The 20,000-nt window shown below is 37.2% G+C and overlaps 1 protein-coding gene and 1 long non-coding RNA gene across 2 annotated transcripts in view; one reads left to right on the top strand and one right to left on the bottom strand.

The window, feature by feature from the left end:
- Window positions 1–20,000, top strand: part of LOC136832083 (uncharacterized) — a 269,782-nt gene that overhangs the window by 68,779 nt on the left and 181,003 nt on the right. The window contains exon 2 of the long non-coding RNA XR_010851046.1: window positions 16,941–17,035. This is a non-coding gene — a long non-coding RNA (uncharacterized lncRNA). The remainder of the gene's footprint in view (window positions 1–16,940; window positions 17,036–20,000) is intronic.
- The window catches only part of LOC136832051 (octopamine receptor beta-2R-like), a 186,294-nt gene that overhangs the window by 115,316 nt on the left and 50,978 nt on the right, over window positions 1–20,000 (bottom strand). The window contains exon 2 of the mRNA XM_067092620.1: window positions 9,437–9,799. The gene's annotated coding sequence lies outside the window, so the exon portion shown is untranslated. The remainder of the gene's footprint in view (window positions 1–9,436; window positions 9,800–20,000) is intronic.

Below are 20,000 nucleotides of genomic sequence, written 5' to 3'. Positions count from 1 at the left end.
TGCAGTTCTAGAGTGCTTGAAAGTTTTTGGAGGCGTGAAAATGTTACGTTTGGAGAGTATGCTTTTCGTAGAGAAAAGATTGTTCGTTCATATGATGGGCTGGAATTGTTAAGAAAGAAGTTCTGTCCTATGCAGACAAGGAATTGGAATTGTCTCTTTCCTTTCTCTTTCCACTTCAGAAAATATATAGCAGGTAGAAAAATTTCGACAGACATACAGACAGAGAGAGGAGGGTTGGAGGGGGACCTGTTGGGGAGAAGGGGTGGCTGGGTGAAAGGAACAGATGCCAACCGGTAACTAATTTCCCAAGGGCTTCTCTCAGAAGAGGGAATTGGAACATCCGATTTTCAACAGGAGTATTTTTGCGCTATCGTACTTTTTTATTTTTTCTATCGGAGTCTCCTATAGTGTTGAGAAACTTTTTTTCTTGATTTTTTTTGGTCAACCGGTCATTAAATTAGTAGAAATGCAAAAGTTAGACTGGTGTTGGCAGGTGCAATCAACTCCTCTACTTGCAGAAACAACCTTGGAACATCAATATCCTCGCTAATTTCAGTATCCATACCTGTATAACCTTTTCTCCTTTTTCTCTTACAAGGCATTCGACTCTCCGACCGGCCAATGAAAAATTAGAGGAATTTATTTCTGGTGATAGAAATTCATTACTTGTCATAATGTGGTTCGGATTCCTAACAATGCTGTGGTCCCCGTTGCTAGGCAACAGTTGGTTCTAGCCACGTAAAATAAATCTGATCCTTCGAGCCACCCCTAGGAGAGCTGTTAACCAGCTCAGTGGTCTGGTTAAACTAAGATATACTTAACTTTTTCTCTAAAAAAAAATGTCTTTTCCTTTCAAGTCCTTTCACCCTTCTACACTCCCAATCGTAGATGTCGTACCGATGACTCATCCTCAGCCTTCTCCTATGCATGCGGAGTGTTTGGTCTTAACCCTTTGTCGTTTCTCTCTCACGTAATCCCGAGTAATGGTTACCCGGATCTTTATGTCCCGCTATTTTTTCCTCACTCACAAGCCCTAAATCTTTAACCATAATCCTGTTCTCTACCATTTCATCTTCATCTCCCTTCTCTCAAAACTGAGATTTCATTTTCTCGAAAGCCTTTTCCTCTCCCTATGCTTTTCTAACCTTCAGGTCCCAATATCTACAGCTTTGTTCCCTTACCAATCCCCTAAATTCATGGCCCCTCACTCCTTGTTCTCCAACATCAAGTTCCTTCCTTTTTATTAATTTTTTTCGTCCCTCTAGCCCCAGCTAATTCCAAAGCCCTTTTTCAACTCCTGGTCCCCCCATCCCTCATCCCTTCCTCCCCCCTCTGAAAGTTACTGATGTAGGTCTTAAAGCCCTTTCGCTCTCCTCCCTGCACTCCAAACAACCCTAAAGACAGTATCCTTAAAATCCCCTTTTCTTAGGGTTTTAGGCCCTCCTTGTGAAATCTTCCCTTCATTTCCTTTAGGCTCCAACCACTACAGTGCCTTCATCTCTTCCACCTGAGACCCTTTGCTACAATTCTTCCATCTCCACTATCAAATCCTTTCTTTATCATCCTTTAGACCCTTCATGTAAAATTCTTTCTTCACCAGCCCATACAACCCTTCCACTTAAATCCTGCCTTCCTTTTCTTCAGAATTCCCTTGTTTTTCCCTTGAGCACCTTCTCCCTTATCTTTAAATAGTTGCCTTCCTTTCCCTCAGAATTCCATGTTTTACCCCTTGAACACATTCTCCCTTCTCTTTAAATCCTGCCTTCCTTTCCCTCAGAATTCCCTCTTTTACCCCCTGAGCACCTTCTCCCTTCTCTTTAAATCTTGCCTTCCTTTCCCTCAGAATTCCCTGTTTTACCCCTTGAGCACCTTCTCCCTTTTCTTTAAATCCTGCCTTCCTTTCCCTCAGAATTCCCTATTTTACCCCTTTGTTACCTTCTCCCTTTTAGATCCATCCTTCCTTCACCTCAGAATTCCCTATTGCACTCCTGAACACAGTCTCCTTTATTTAAATCCTGCCTTCCTTTTCCTTCAGAACTCCTATTTTAGCCCCTTTGGAGCATTTCTCCTTTTCTTTTAAAAATCATTTCCTTTTCCTCAGAAATTCCCTATTTTACCCCTTGAGCACCTTCGCCTTTTTCTTTAAACCCTGCCTTCCTTTCCCTCAGAATTCCTCATTTTACCCCTTAAGCACTTTCTCCCTTTTATTTAAATCCTTCTTTCCTTTCCCTCAGAATTCCCTATTGTACCCCTTGAACACCTTCTCCCTTTTATTTAAATCCTTCCCTTTTCCTCAGAATTCCCTATTTTAGCCCTTGAGCACCTTCTCCTTTTTAATCCTGCCTTCCTTTCTCTCAGAATTCCCCATTATACCCCTTGACCACTTTTTTCCTTCTCTTTAAATCCTGCCTTCCATTCCATCAGAATTCCCTATTTTACCCCTTGAACACCTTCTCCCTTCTATTTAAATCTTCCTTCCTTTCTCTCAGAATTCGCCATTTTACCCCTTGGGCACCTTCTCCCTTCTCTTTAAATCCTGACTTCCTTTCTCTCAGAATTCCCCATTTTACCCCTTGAGCACCTTCTCCCTTGTCTTTAAAACCTGCCTTCCTATCCCTCAGAATTCCCTACTACTCCCCGCCCCCCGTCTCCCCTTAAGTGCCCTTTCCTAAAATCCCACCTTCCCATTCAATTCCCCTATTCCCCTACACAAGCCAAATATTTCTTGTTCATCTATCTCAGCCTTTCAGGCCCCAGACACCATCTCTTTACTCCCACATCGAAAAACCTCTGTTCTTACCCGTATAACCTAGACCCCCAACCCATTCCCCCACCCCACCTCCAACATACCACTACTACCACCACTTTCCCCTCTCACGTGAACTGACGTCTATTACTGAGTGGGTCACATTTCGTAACCCTTTTTTATTCTCTGTCTCGTCGAAAGAGACGCCTTTTGTTATTATTTCGAGTACGAGCAAAGAAGAATGTGTGCCATTTTCCCCGCGTGTGTGCATTACGCTCGTTTGCGCTCTCTCTCTCTCTCTCTCTCTCTCTCTCTCTCTCTCTCTCTCTCTCAGGCTGAGGGGGCCTGGAGAAAGTGGCAGAGAGGAATGTGAGGATGAATCAGTGAGCGTCCGAAAAAGGGTAGGTTGAGAGTTGAGACATTCGAATTTCAAAAAATGTTCAAGATGAGTTGGCAGGTATTTCATATTATTATAACTGAAAAGAAAGTATACTAGTTATTAGATTTATTGCGAACATGCGCCCGCCCACACACACACACACACACACACACACACACACACACACACACACACACACACACACACACACACACATATGTAAATATATTATATATACAATATATTATATAGACATACAGTATATACGTATATATATTACACATGCATTATAAATGAACTCTTGCACAGAACCAATGAAAAATAAGAATTTATCTTTTAAGAAACTAATAACCAGTTTTACAATAAATCTTCCTTCTAATGTATTGTACGTTGACAAACATTGCATAGCATTTTTAGGAAACTGTGAATGTCTAAGAAATGCTGATTATATCACTCACTATAATCATTGCTTGCCATTTTAAAAATGATAGGAATCCACGTTAGGCTGTAGGAGGTCCAGCTAAACGAAACCTACATGACTTACAAAGTCGAAGAGTAAAATTCTTTACAATTGTATTATTTCTTTTCTAGTAAAATCATGGCAAATGTTTTCTCATAGATATCGTAGCAGCACCCTTGTTAAAAACTCTTAAGACCATCATTGCTTCATCCTATCCATCATTTGTGCCTTTAGCCAGCATAGAAGAGATAAATGATTGGTAAATCGGTGTCAGAAACGCGACTAATGTAAGCTCCCCGGGAATCCAATAAGCCATTCTGTGCAAGCAGAGGTAATCTATTCTCTCTCTGAGTAAGTGGCCAAGACTGATTTCTTCTTCTTCTTCTTCTTCTTCTTCTTCTTCTTCTTCTTCTTCTTCTTCTTCTTCTTCTTCTTCTTCCCAAGTCTTATAAAACACCGTGATTCCTCCAGTGATTGGATCAAGAATAAGGGGATTTGTGAGGTAAAATATGTTCATCCGATTATCCTAAGTGAGATTCTTCGGTATTTCATGGTGTGCATAGAACCTTGCGTCACTCCTACAGGTAGAGTCGTGATACAGATTAAGTCATCACTTTCATAGGGATACAGAGTGAGTCACGATTTTCATACGGATACAGAGTGAGTCATGATTCTCGTGGGGATGTAGATTGAGTCATGATTCTTGTGGGGATGTAGATTGAGTCATGATTCTCATGGGGATACAGAGTGAGTCGTGATTCTCATGGGGATACAGAATGAGTCTTGATTCTCATGGGGATGCAGAGTGAGTCATGATTCTCGTGAGTCAGGGAGTGGTAGATTGGAGCTCATGATTCTCATGGGGGATACAGGAGGGAGTCGTGATTCTCATGGGGATACAGAATGAGTCATGATTTCTCATGGGGATGCAGAGGTGAGTCATGATTTCATGGGGGATACAGAATGAGTCTTGGATTCTCAGGGGTAAATTAGTAAGTCATATTCTCCTTAAGAATTTTAGAGAAAGTGTGATTCTCATGGAGATACAGAATGAGTCACGATTCTCATGGGGATACAGAGTGAGTCATGACTTTCACTAGGATACAGGGAGTGAGCATAGGTCTCACGGGGCACAAATTAGTCATGAGTCTCATGGGATACAGAGTGAGTCATGAGTCTCGTGGGGATACAGAGTGAGTCATGATTCTCATAGGGGTACACAGTGAATCATGATTCTCATGGGGATACAGAATGAGTCTTGGTTCTCATGGGAATACAGAGTGAGTCATGATTCTCATGGGGATGCAGAGCGAGTCATGAATCTCATGGGGATACAGAATGAGTCTTGATTCTCATAAGGGTACAGTGTGAGTCATGATTCTCATAGGGGTACAGAGTGAGTCATGGGTCTCATAAGGATACAGAGTGAGTCATGAGTCTCATGGGGATACAGAGTGAGTCGTGATTCTCATGGGAATACAGAGTGAGTCATGATTCTCATAGGGGTACATAGTGAGTCATGATTCTCATAGGGATACTGAGTGAGTCATAATTCTCATAGGGATCGCTCACTCGCTGCCTGTAAGATCATAATCAACAGGTGAGGGGATATTTACCAATGTTCTTTCAAGATGATATACTCCTTCCCCTGAGTCTTTTTAATTATTTATCAATTGCAATTTTTTTATAGAAAATGTATAATTTTTTACTTTTTAATTTTTTCTCTTATGTTCCCACACTGCTGTGTTAATGGCTTCATTTTTTCATTCATTCGAGGTGTGGGTAATATATTCTGTGAAAGCGTGCTTGCTGTGTTAGTAGTTTCCTTGCCTTTCTTCTTATGGTTGTGTGCACATTGTTAAGTAATAATGATAATAGTAAACATACTGTTAATGATAACCAGTCATGGTGTTGAATAATCAACATTAACCTTTTACAAGTTGACGGATATCAAACAAATATTTCTTTCCAGCTCCTAGTATATTTACTTTCTTGGGAATTGCGATTAAAATTGTTGATATCAGCTGTTGATTTTAGATGTCGTTTAATCCTTGTGGTAAATAATATTTCTACTAAGCTTTGAAATGCAAATTTTTTATGAAAATTTAATATAGCTTTTACGTAGAACTGCAGAGTTGTGGAATTATACAGATTGTAGGTCATAATATTTAACTTGTTTTTGTTTATAGGCTTAATTGCTTGCCTGTCCATATTAATTTTTATGTTTTTGCCTTAATCCCATTTTTGGATGTTTTGCTTAACTCTCCCTGTGGCACTGCAACTGTCACGTTTTGAATTTTCTAAAAGTTTAACTTTGTAATTAGCTAAGTTCTAGATTACAGTGTTTCATTTTTTTTTTTAAAGAGAGTATTTTAATTTTTTTTTCCAAAGGACATATTCAAAAGTTTCATTTCATGGGCACACTTTGAACGAAAAATACGCTAAAGCTTGTTACGGATCACATTTGGTTGTTAAAGATTTTGAATTAGATTGCATTAAACCATTTCCTGGACGCGAAATAATTTCGGAAATAGTTACCTGAATGAATAAATGCTCATTACAAAGATTGCAAAAAGAGGACGGTAATTTTTCTCTTAAATTAGAAGAAAGCTGTACATATGTCAGACATGGTTAGTTGTCAAATAATTTGTTTCGTGTATAAGTAGAAGGAAAAAATTAATAATAGTTATTGATGATGCTTGCAATAAATAATAGTAAGAATATCTTGTGTTCTCATCACATGTAACATCTGTCAAAATTGCCGTTGATTTAATTTACTGTCAAACGTAAATTAAATATAAGGGAGTTATCAATGATGTAATTACTCAGATTCGTTTGCAGTAGAAGAATTCATTCCCTCCAGTGAGCTAATATTTGCCAATATGAAAAAACTTGACTGCTTATATGTTTCTTATTTTTTTGACTTTTAATTTCACCGTTATTTTAATTTCCAGTATTTTTTCTTTCTAGTTTTTTGACAGTTGGGTGTTCCGATGCATTGAAACCAAAAAAAAAAAAAAAATAAAGTTTTTGATCCATTAGCTTGTTTGATTAAATTGATTTTATAAAATAATAATAATAATAATAATAATAATAATAATAATAATAATAATAATAATAATAATAATAATAATAATAAAACAGCCTGCATCATCATCATATTAATAATAATTATAATAATATTTAACGAATATTTTGAATTTATTGGCCATTTTTCATTCATTATTTAGTCTTTTAAATATTGTATTTACGGAATTTTTGGTTATTTTAGAGGAATTTATTTATAACTTTTTTCTTTCGGCAATTGAAATGCAAAAAACAAAATTACGCCACATGATAATAATAATAATAATAATAATAATAATAATAATAATAATAATAATAATAATACTTAAGGAATATTTTAAATTATTTGGCTGTATTTTATTCATTATTTTCAATCACTTACATTTCCAAATGTTTTCAATATATTATTGAAAAATTTCTTAATTCTTTTTGCAAATGAAAAACAAACAAAACTACGCAACATGCAAATAATAATAAAAATAATAATAACAATGATGAAATTCACTTTTCATATAGGGCGCGGGTATCCTGAGGTTTTCTGTAGCACCAGTAACATATTGCATTTATTTATCTCCCCTTTCCAGGAGACCATGCAAAGTCCCCCAAGCGGATTACACAGATTAATGGTGGGAAATTTACTCGCTAGGAAACTGCGAAATATTGCTAGATCGAAGTATGCTTTTTTTTTTAGATGACGCTGTATTTCAAATATTCTCTTATGTATAGTTATTAAATATTCAGCTGTTTCACTTGACATGACTTGCCTCTAGAGAAATGAATAACGCAGCGGTCATAGTCACAATCATATTTGGAATGGGATATGAAATTTAGGCCAAAGTCAAGCTCTGGGGCAAATGTGGTTATTTCAGTGTTGAAAGGGAAACTGAGAGTAAAAAGATTTTAAAGGTAACAAGAGGAAATCCTCGTAGTTGCGCAATGAAATAATTGTTAGGAGAGACTGGAAAGTAATATGGAAGAAAAGGAATATGATTGGAGGTACAGTAAAAGGAGTGAAATGGGTTTTACTTGGGGTCGAATGTACGCTGCAAAGAACCTTAAGTATGAATGCGGGGCATATTCATATGTAACCTGCTGAATTGGGGATGAATCCCTTGTCCAGAGTTCTTCCTCGACGTTAGGTGCTTAGCGGGAAGAGCTCGTCGAACACTTGTACAAACTCTGCACCAATCGTTCGGGTGAATGGCAAGACACCTGTATGTGGGTAGACATGGTTGATGGGAATTCTTAGCAGGTTTGTAAATCGGGTTTGAAACCGTTTTAATTTTTCTTTTTTAATCCTAAATTTTACGGAATTTTTACCAAATTATTAAAGGTAACTGTACTAATAGCAGTACTACAGGTAATACCAATATCAGCTCATAAAATATAAAGTTTGGAAGAGGAGTTGAGCACACACACACACACACACACACCAATGATAGGTTTTCATTACACTCATCTCACCAGCAAGCGGCGAGGCGAAACAATTTACTGATGTTCCGGTAAAACCCATTGTAACCTTTGCAGACTAAAGCAATGAATGGCTTGCCTTCAGTCTGTTGACTGTGGTAGGTTATTTGGTAACGGATATATATAGCCTTCTGGAGCTACCGCTCTAAAGGGAAAAAGGCGTGTGTATGTATGTGCGTATGTGTGTGTACAGGTTTTGTATATATAATGTATAAATATATATATATATATATATATATATATATATATATATATATATATATATAATATATATCATTAATAAAACATATACACATATATACACGCATATATACCTCAAAACACACATATATATACATATATATATTATAATATATATATATATATATATATATATATATATATATATATATATATATATATATATATATATATATATATACATATATATATATACATATATACATACATATACACATACATACATACATACATACATACATACATACAAACAAAAGAACGTGACTATCTTTGTAACTGGATACATATAAGAAACAAAAAGTACAGGCGAGACTACTTCGTCACAGCAGTGAGCCCTGTTGCTACGATGCGCGCCTTACTTAAAACCAAGCATAATGTGTAAGGGCCATTTTCATATTTCTGAGGAGAGATTTTCCGTGTTCGTGTCCCATTAGTTTACCGCACGAACGCGCAAGCGAAACCCATTCCCGCCTTTTCTTATTTATTGTTATGCTTTTGTATTGTGCCAGCGGCAGTACTTCAGACAGCTGCTTTGTGTTTCTTCCATGGTTCGTCTTTTAATTTTTTTTCAGACAAAATTAGGCTTGTAAACTGTATTGAAAGTGAATGTCATGAAAATGGAAAATACACATGAACTGGCAATGACCATTAGACATGCACGTGAAAAGGATACCTTGCTTTTGTTGGGGATTAGACTGTAGAACATTATTAAAGGAAAAAATAAAGTGGTTTTTGCACAAGGTGGTAATTATTTTTTTTTCGCAGGGGGACATTGAAAAAGAAAAGAGTTCTTTATTATTTTAAAAGATATAACATCAGCAGAGAAATATCTACTTGAATAAACATGCCGGTGTCAAGTATCACAGAGATTTGAATAAAAAAAAAAATTCATGAATAGAAATAACTATGAGAAGGACGTAGGTCAACCCATTTACCCTAATATTCTTCACCAAGGTAATACTTTAAAAGACAAACTAATGGAGCAGCCCTCTACTTGAGTCTTATGATTAACTTCGAAGGTCATAGAGCAATAAACCACGAAAATCACTCTCAAAACAAGGGCATGGCCACCTACCTTGAGCGAGGTGTCGAAAGGGACCCAGGTGACGGCTGTCGAGGTCACCAAAGAGACTGAGGTAACAACATCAGCTTCCACAGATCCGGCAGAGGGCGCGCCGCCGATCCCTGCGAGCTGATTGGCGGAGAGCAGGGGTCGTCAGCGGTTAGCCCAGGGCCAGCATTTGGCGCCCCCATTGTGCTGGCCCTTCCCCAGAATCCGCCACCGTGGCGCCGGGAGTGTAGGTTACTTTTGTCCTTAGTTTCGTTTATGCAATATTTTTTTTTCGTTCACTGATTAATATCTGTAGCAATTCAAATGTCTTTACCTACACTGATCAAATTTCCGTTGCTTCAAATGTTGTCCAATGTTTTCCAAATCCTTGAGGCCGTTTGGGAGAGAAAAAGGCTTTAATGTTAATGAAAGTATTTCATTTACTTGTTAATTTTTGATAGGTAGGGGATTTCAGTGTTATGAGGATTAATATTTACGAAGATAAGAGACATTAAAAGATTTGGCTGCTATAGTAAAAGGTATTTTTAGAGTACATATTTATAGTACATATTTATAGTACATATTTATAAATTGTTGAATTCCACAGTAATTATTCCTGTGTATACTAAGAACTGTTCCCCGGCTTGACTGTTGTGGTGTTAATGAATGAAAGAAAGATAATGACAGGTTTTCAAGAAAGTGTGGCTATAGGTTAGTTTGTTGTATTAGGTAGTACATGTTGTTGGGTAAATGATTTTTTTCAGTTAATTAATACTTCTCTGAGGCAAGATATTGAAGTCCAACAAGATTAACTTTTAATTAATTAGAAGTAGATGTCTGAATACTTTCGATCTGTTGCGGTTTAACCTTAGATATTATATTAAAAATATCTAATGACACTAAAAAAAGCAGTTTTATTACAAAGGCTATTGTCTTCACCTCGAAAATATCATCATTTCTGAGAATATATATAAGCAAATGAAAATTCTAAGAAAAGAACAACGGCTTGATTCACCCAGAAGTAATTAGGAAAAACAAGTCTCCAAAATTATGGTATTAGGAAGAACCAACTTAAAAAAGTTAAAAAAATTCCAGGAAAATTTAAAAAGAATTACGAAGAATCTTGAGGATTCTAAAGTACAGATTCTTTCTTCAATCGCATAGAGAGGGGGAACCCAAACTTGCGAAGCGAGGGAATTTAATTCCCGAGAAAGTTGGGCATCCGAGGTAATTACTTTCAAGTTTACTAATCTCATTGAGGGCGTCACTCAGTGAGAAGGAAGCGGGAGGACACTTTTATTAGACTTGGGGTCCTCCTCGGCCAACACGGAGCCCACCTGCCCGCCCCAGAGTCCGTCAGGATTTTCGACCTTCTCGACCGTGCTGCCATCTCTCGGGTGGAATAAGTAGCTATGAGCGCCTAAGCGGAGCTCTCGGATATTGTACTTGTTTCGCAGACCCTTCTGGATTCTTGTGGTTTATTTCTATAGATCAGATCGTTCTTTCCTGTGACCCATCCATTTTCTTACATAAAGTGAGAGGATTGTCGAAGTGAACTCACTTTTCAAGATTATTTTCCTGAGTGACTGAGTAATTGTGCTTTTCGCTAATCCATTTTCTTGAAATGAATGCTACTGGAGGTAATTTCCGTAAGATGATTTGTTGCTCAGTTAGTTTAATAAAATCAAATTCTGTTATAGTATGTTTCCTTCTACTGCTCACGTTTATATCTTTTTATATAAGTAAAAATAATGTAATTATAGTAGCAAATGTAACATTACATATCATATGCTCTTGGAATAAAACTTTTCAATTTACCTTTTTTTCTTGACGATTCGCGCTGTTGTGCGTTGTGTTTGATCAAATGTGTAATAGTGCTTTCTACATTAATTCATTGGTTTTGATCAAGCCCGTTGTTCCATGTTAATAATGTGTCTAAACATTTTCTTGTCAATGTTGCCTCGTTCTTTTCTCATTTTTACCCAGGTTCAAGAAATTGCATTTGTAAAGTTTTTCGATCATGTGACATGAATACAAGCTTAGTATAGAGTTAAACATTTTCCGTTTGTTCAAAAGTTTACAAGTTAATGGATGCAGAGAGAGAGAGAGAGAGAGAGAGAGAGAGAGAGAGGGGTGTTATGTTGATTCCTGCATCTACTTTTATAAGGTAACAGCAGAAGGATGATGTCTGAAACATTTTATGTTGATTCCTACATCACTTAATAACAGCAGGATAGATGTCGAGAGAGAGAGAGAGAAAGAGAGAGAGAGAGAGAGGGGTGGGGAGAGGGAGAGAGAGAGAGAGAGAGAGAGAGAGAGGGGAGAGAGAGAGAAATGTTATGTGATTTTCATTTTTGACTAGGGTTCAAGAAAGAGAGAGAAGAGAGAGAGAGAGAGAGAGGTGGGAGAGAGAGAGAGAGAGAGAGAGAGAGAGAGAGAGGTGTTATGCCGATTCCTACATCTACTTTGCCAGAGAGAAACAGCTTTAGATGAATCAGATTGTTTTTGATTTACCTACTTTGGAGTAACGTAGAGACCGATTGAACAGTGTTAGTTAATTCCAAATCTATTTTCCTAGATGAATCAAAATATGGGGAGAAGAGAGAGAGAGAGAGAGAGAGAGAGAGAGAGAGGGAAATGTTGATTCCTACATCTGCTGTAAAAGTGATGATGAATCGAGAGAGAGAAAGAGAGAGAGAGAGAGAGAGAGAGAGAGTGGGGAGAGGGAGAGAGAGAGAGAGAGAGAGAGGGGGTGTTGATTCCTACATCTACTTTGTAAGAGAAACAGCGAAGGATATATGAATCGAGAGAGAGAGAGAGAGAGAGAGAGAGAGAGATGAATTAATCGTCTGCAACATTGACGTTGCAACGGAGGAAGAGACCAACAGACAGACATTCTGTGGGATGGATCCCCATGAACCCTATTTATCTTGCTATTGTATGCAAGCATGACTTTATACCCTGTAGTCTTTATTCCCTTCACGGCCCATCGCAGCGCCAGCGGATCCCCCCAAAATTCATGCAGCAGCATTACAGCCGTGGATGTCATTCAGATGCGCTCGTGTGTCCAAACAAAAGAGCCATTTTCAGAACAAACACAGAGAGCGGTTCCATTCAGCGCGTTTTAGCATTTAAACAGGGCAAAACATCGGTGAGGCTTTAGTGAAATTTTAAGGCCGTGAATGGACGTCCACTATCAAGACAAACAAAACAGCATTAGGGAAATCTGTTAATACCAGATGTCTGCTCTGCTGTTTTTCTTTTTTCTTTTTTTTTTTTCCTTCATGGCGTGATTTATCTCTCTTTTTTTTTTTTAGGGACCTTTTCCACTTTCATTTGTTCTTTCGGATGTGTGTGCGCGCATACACACACACACATATACATATATATATATATATATATATATATATATATATATATATAATATATATATATATATATATAAATATATATATATATATATATATATATGCATATACATATAAATATGAACATATATATATATACACACATATATATACACATATAAATATATATAATATATATATATATATATATATACATATATATATATATATATATATATATATATATATATATATATATATATATATATATAATATATATATCTGTGTGTCTGTCTGTCAAAAGGAGAATAAAAAAGAAGATAATTAAGGTTAAAACCCCAGAAAGGTCGTAGAGCAGAAAACATTCTTTGAGAAAACGTGAGTAATAAAAAGTCTGTTGTAAAGAAGCGGAAGCTAAAGGGGCTTCGAGTTAGGGGAACCTATAGTGAAAGGTATATTAATTAAATGTTGTTACATTATATCAAATGCTTTTTCTGTTGGACAGGTTGAGAAATATGCAGTTAAAGATGCTCAGTATGGATAGAATGCATGTTTAAACGGATAGATAAGAAGTTTGGTGAGTTATTAGATGTTTTAATAGATGGAATTGAGTTTAATTTTGGAATGATAATAGTCATTTAAGGATTCAAGGCATGCTTAACAATTTAACAAACCCAGTCCAGCACTGTAGTCATTCATCAAATTTAACAAGTACCATTTATTATTTTGCACGGCTTGATTTGATTATTGTACAGGGGTCATGGCGAAAATCTGTTCTCAGCTAGGCTCAATTTCGAAATGTAATTAAGGAAAAGATTGAAAGGTGAAACCACAAGCTTTTTGGGACGAAGGCAGATCGTTTTCGTGGTGAAGATAGGATGAATTTGTAAACGTATATAAGTGATAACTGGTATCTCAGAGATGCGAGCAAACGTTAACTTGACGATATCAGATCCTCATTCATTGTCCTCTCAATAAGAAACGTTGCATGGCAGAGGATAAGTACATGCGTTGTATTAAGCCAATCGTCGTATTTTCCATAATTTTCGTATTGTTACTGAGTAAACACGTCAGTCATTATAGATGTTCATCATTCAGTACAGTGGAATAATCATGAAGGGATTTCAGAAAATTACAAGGCAGTCGTATGTCAGTAGTTTGAAATTCATTTCGTTTTATTTATGAATTAATTTTAGTTCTCTTAAAAGACGCCAGTGATTGTCGTGAAAGTGTAATATAATTCTCGCCTTGTGTACCTTTTTTATTCATGTTATATACCATATTAGAATTTACAAAGGGAAAGCACAGATAGTCTTTGATCTAAAAATAACAGACATTCTGTTTTTACTCGCCTGTCCCTGATTTGGTAGTCACTGTTTAATCTGATCATCCTTCCCCACAACTAAATCGGATTATCGAATTCATGCACATGTTTCCTGTATTTCATGGCTGACATTCAGTTACCTTGGAAATATACTTTTGTTTTTACCTCAATTAAAATAACCATTGTCTGCTCACATGCCTTTGGACTATGGCCTTGTCAAAGGTAAAAAATATTGTTATGAGATGAAACATTTCTATGCAGTAAAGACTAATGCATATGACGCGGACATCGTCGAATGAAGGAAAATTGCATGAATGAAAAAATAAATTTCCCGTTGTTTTTCCATGCCTTTTGGATTGGTTTTCCAAGAGCAAAGGTTAGGGAAAAAGGCGAATTGATTTTTTTTTTTTATTTTCAGTACATCAGTATTAATGTTAATGATACTGCCATTTATTTTCAGTTGACCAAATGGAGTATCATCTACTGTATATACTTCAATGATAAACGCTTGCAGCGTATTTCACAATACCGTTGATATTTTGACCCTGAAAGTTTAATATCACATTCCATGAATCAAAACATTTAGAAAATGAAACCCTTTGGAAACGAAATCATTTTCTCAATACGATATACATTTCATCCAGTGAAACGCTTCCCCCTTTATTCGACAAACACGCGGGGATTTTTCGAGGATCTATCGGAGGGTTTAAGCTCTTAAAAGCTTCCTTTGGAGTTTTCACGTCTGAATTTTGATTTCTGAAACTGTTTTGTACTTTTGCCTCCCCCTTAATAATGACAGACGACTGCAGTGATACATTCACAATCCCCTGCTCTGGGTATTGGCACTGGATTTGGGAGAGTAGAGGGAAGAGGGAAGTAGGAAGTAGAGAGCAGGTGGTGGAGGGGGAAGATAAGGAAGAAAAAGGGAAGTAGGAAGTAGAGAGCAGGTGGTGGAGGGGGAAGATAAGGAAGAAAAAGGGAAGTAGGAAGTAGAGGCAGGTGGTGGAGGGAAGACAAGGAAGAAAAAGGGAAGAGGAAGGAGTAGAGAGCAGATGGTGGAGGGGGGAAGATAAGGAAGAAAAAGGGGTAGGAAGCTGAGATCAGTGTGGTGGAGGGGGAAGATAAGAAGGAAGAAAAGAGAGCAGGTGGGAGGGGGAAGATAGAGGCGGGTGGTGAGAGCAGGTGATGAGATAAGGAAGAAAATAAAAGAGTGAGGAAAAGGAAGAAAGGAAGTAGAAGTAGAGGCAGGTGGTGGAGGGGGAAGATAAGGAAGAAAAAGGGAAGTAGAGATAGAGGGAAAGACAAGGAAGAAAAGGAGGGAGAGGAGAGGTGGTGAAGGGAAGAAAAAGGGAAGTAGGAAGTAGAGAGCAGGTGGTGGAGGGGGAAGATAAGGAAGAAAAAGGGAAGTAGGAAGTAGAGAGCAGGTGGTGGAGGGTGAAGATAAGGAAGAGGGAAGTAGGAAATAAGAGCAAGTGGTGGCCGGGAAAGAGAAGGAAGAGAGAAGAAGGAAGTTAAAAGCAGGTGGTGCAGGGGGAAGAGAAGGAATAGGGAAGCAGGAAGAAAGAGGAAGAGGAGAGTAGAAAGTAAAGAGGAGGTGGTAAAGGTGGAAGAGAAGAGTAGGAAGTAAAGAGCAGGTGGTGAAGGGAAGGAAAATGAAGTAGAAGTAAAAAAAAGAGCAGGTGGTGCAGGGAGAAGAGAAGCAGGAAGAGGGAAGTAGGAAGTAAAGAGCTGATGGTGAGGGAGGAAGAGAAGGAAGGGAAGAGAGGAGGTGGTGGAGGGGAAGGAAACGGACGTAGAAGTAAAGTAAAGTTCAGGTGGCGAAGGAAGAAGAGAAGCAGGAAGAGGGAAGTAGGAATTAAAAGAGCAGGTAGTGGAGGAGGAGGAGAAGGAAGAGGGAAGTGAGAAGTAAAGAGGAGGTGGTGGAGGAGGAAGGGAAGGAAGAGGGAAGCAGGAAGTAAAGAGCACGTGGTACAGGGAGAAGAGAAGTAGGAAGTAAAGAGCAGATGGTGGAGGCGGAAGATAAGCAGGAAGAGGGAAGGAGGAAGTAAAGAGCGGGTGGTGGAGGAGGAAAAGAAGAAGGGTAACGAAGAAATGTAAGAATAGGAAGAAAAGGAAGTGAGGCAGATGGAAGTGGAAGTGGAGGAAGTATAATGAGAGGTGGAGGAGAGGTAAAGTGGAAACAGGAAGAAGGAATAAAGAAGGAAAATACAGGAAGAAGGAGATTGAGGAGTAAAGGAGGAACGTGGTACAGCATCTTTACAGAGAGAGAGAGAGAGAGAGAGAGAGAGCGAGAGCGAGAGAGAGAGGGCTCATCTTCCCCCAAGAGATGAGAGACGCGGAGGTGATGCCATCTCTTATCGGTTGGCGTTGATTAGAAAAGCGTGTTTGTCGATTTTCCTCTTTTTTTTTTCAATTTCTTCGCGTTATTGCTTTTTTGTAAAATATGTATTAATAGTAGCAATAACTTAAGTCACATTAAATTTTGTGCGTTGCCTACTATTTCATTTGGATTATCAATGAGTTATCTCTTCCGTTCTCTGTTCATTTTGATGTTGTGCTTTGTACGTGTGCGCGCGTGCATGATCATGAGGGCGTTTAATCACATCAGCGGTATCCAAAGGGAATGGAATACTATAATGTCAAATCATTTTACTCCATTTTAATCAGGTACGCTGATCCTTTTTATGAACACTGCTGCCCATATGTAATCGATTTTCACTCGTTATTGACGTATTCTTGTGTTGGCGGACTGAATTTGATTTGTCTTGTTTTTATCTAGTTATCTTTTTAAACATTTTATCTTTGCATTTTATAGTTTTGTGTTCAAGACTGTAATATATGTCTCATTTCTTTACAGAGTAACTGAAATATTTCCCAGTTTATGTGGCATTTACGATTCTTGGCTGGCATCGTAGAGAGAGAGAGAGAGAAGTTTGACACAAGAACATTAAGGTAAGTGAAAGTTTGTGATTGATTGACTTGATGTTAGAAGAGTGTCTCGTATTGTGATCATTAAATTTCTTCATATATAATTAACGTGAGTCTGTTATAATGAGTTAAGCAGTATGGTAAGTGCATTAAGCAGTTAGTATATTCACTAGATTCCTCATAAAACACTCCATTACTTACATAATAGATTCACGCTGACAAACTAAATAAGTAGGGGTTATTAATGAGCGAGTAGCCACAATAGCCACGTCGCCAGACCGTGCTTGAAAAATGACTGTTGCGTGCCCAGACCCTCAATGTCGTCAGTAAGGTTAGGAGGCTGGACTCTTGTACGGCTGTGACATGTATCGCACTTTACTCTATAAAATGACGATTGTCACTCCAGTAGCGAGAAAATAATAAAAAAAAAAAAAAAAAAAGGATTGATGAGACATTAACATGCTAGCAACAACAGGCCCACTTTCCATTCTTGTCTCACGCGTGAAAGAGGAGCAACAGGCGATATGAGGAGAGAGAGAGAGAGAGAGAGAGAGAGAAGAGCAGCTGTTATTGTGCTGCTGTTATTGTTGCGCTCGACCTGCAGGAGCCAACAACAGCAGTCTGCTTTAACCCGAAAAAAAAATTTTTTTTTTTTTTTTTTTTACGCCTCATTCCGTTTGATTCCGATGGAGTGATTCAATTTGGGAATCAAAGGACAAAAGCAGAGGGGAAACAAAGAGAGAGAGAGAGAGAGAGAGAGAGAGAGAGAGAGAGAGAGAGAGAGAATAGCAACAGCTGGTAATCCCGGTCTGTCGATACTCTAGGAATTCTCTTTACGGGATAGGGGCTTTGTGTCTATATTTGGTCGCGTATTTTTCGGCGTCTTCCGATTTGTGTCGTTCGTTTTGCTGTTGTTTTTCCATTTTGATGATGTTTTTTCCTTTTGATGTTTTTCCCAGGCTTTAATATGATACCTGTAACGAGGTCTTTCGCTCCAGTACCTGGCGTATATTCAGCTTCTTTCAATTTTGTCTTTATGTGAAGTTAGTTATGAAGATTACTTATTCAAAACGAGGATGTAGATAATAATAATAATAATAATAATAATAATAATAATAATAATAATAATAATTATTATTATTATTAATATTGTTATTATTATTATTATTATTATTATTATTATTATTATTATTATTATTATTATTATTATTATTATTATTATTATTATTATTATTATTATTATTATTGTTATTATTATTATTATTATTAGCAGAGTAGCAGCAGCAGCAGCAGCAGCAGCAGCAGCAGTAGTAGTAGTAGTAGTAGTAGTAGTAGCAGTAGTAGTACTGCTGAAAATTCAGTGTCGCGATTAAACTGTTGTATATTAAAAATTCACTGTTATACCAATAAGCTGGTATACCAATATGCGAATAATACAGTATATTGATATAATTGTGCTTTTAATATACAATTATTATTATTATTATTATTATTATTATTATTATTATTATTATTATTATTAATGTAACTTAAAATGAGTAATTATAACCTTGGAACAAACCTAAAAGACACCCAGCTTTTTAAACAATACAAATTTATTGACAGATATTCAAGCGCAAGCTTTACATCGCAAGCAGGGAAACGAAGTCAGTGATTCATGGTGTCTGGAAACACTTCCAGGAAAAGCATTCGGCGGCCAATCAAAACAGTCATAAAGTCCAGAGCGTATTTTGATTGGCCATAGCTGTTGTGATAAAATGGGGAGAAGCCCTGATTACTCGGCCTTGATAGAATTGTTTAGTAGCGTGAATTCATTTTCATCTTTTGTTGAGAAACAAAAAAATACGTAAATAAAAGATGATGGACGGTTTTACATTTCTAGCCAATTAGTTCCCCCCGCCTTTTTTTTTTTTTTTTTTTTTTTTTTTTTTGGTGATTTCAGATTGTTGATGCTCATTTGACTAGTGTTACCGGATTTGTATCTCCCTTTTATGAAATTTCAATTTATTCATGAAAGCCAATACATTGAGTGACGATTATATATACTATTATTATATACATAGTTTTATTTTGTTTTTGTACTAGGATCATATTCACCCAGCGGCTTAGTTTCTGAACCGTTCTCAATCTTTTTTCAACATTTTTTTTATTAATTGTTCTATCCCGTTACTGTATTAATACTTTTATTATTTCCATCAGCTTCCATTGTCCTCGCTCTGTCTTTATTTGGTGGAGACTTGATTTGCAACCTTATTGATAGCAGCAATAAGAGTCAGTTTCGATTCCTTTCCTTTGGAGGGATGCGTTATATAAAAAATCATAGGTATATAAGTTTCCCCTACAGTCAAAAGAAAGGAAGTGAAACTCGAACAGAAATTTTCCCCTTTTGTTATTGAAATAGACGGGCGAGTAGCTTAAGTGCAGGGACAGGGAGAACCCGTCAACCCTTCCCCATTCAGTGAGACGGATCATTAGTCCTGACGTCATCCATTGAGGGTGGGACCAAATTAGATCCACAGAGAAAATCCGGGCTATTTTGATATATTTCTTTATTTTTTATACTACAGGATTCGTCGTTTGTATGGTGATGTTTTATTCTTACGAGGACGTTCATTTCAAAGTTTAGATAATCTCTACGAATCGGTCTCTCATGCCTCTAGATTTCTTATTTTTTGTTATTTTGTTATTTTCTTTGTTCGACTGTATGCGTGATTGTCTGTCCACTAAAGATATCAAAACCTTAAGGATGAATTTCAGTGAAATTTAAATCAGTGACGGACTTTCGGTCAAGGAGAAGTCACTTAGATGTTGAGGAGGATTCGGATAAATCCCTTGAAGTTTTGTGGGAGGAGGTGGGCGTGCTTTTGCATTGGTGGAGGTATGGGACCCCTTACATTAACTGTAATGGTAAAGTTAAGTCTTTAAAGTGTATGATTCGTGGTCAAGACCTGGGCACAGGTTACAGTTGATCATGTGAAAGTTCAGTTAC

Source organism: Macrobrachium rosenbergii, chromosome 1 (genome assembly GCF_040412425.1).
Source record: "Macrobrachium rosenbergii isolate ZJJX-2024 chromosome 1, ASM4041242v1, whole genome shotgun sequence".
Taxonomy (NCBI): domain Eukaryota; kingdom Metazoa; phylum Arthropoda; class Malacostraca; order Decapoda; family Palaemonidae; genus Macrobrachium; species Macrobrachium rosenbergii.
The sequence above is the reverse complement of the archived record's forward strand: the minus strand, read 5'-3'. Positions and strand labels throughout refer to the sequence as shown.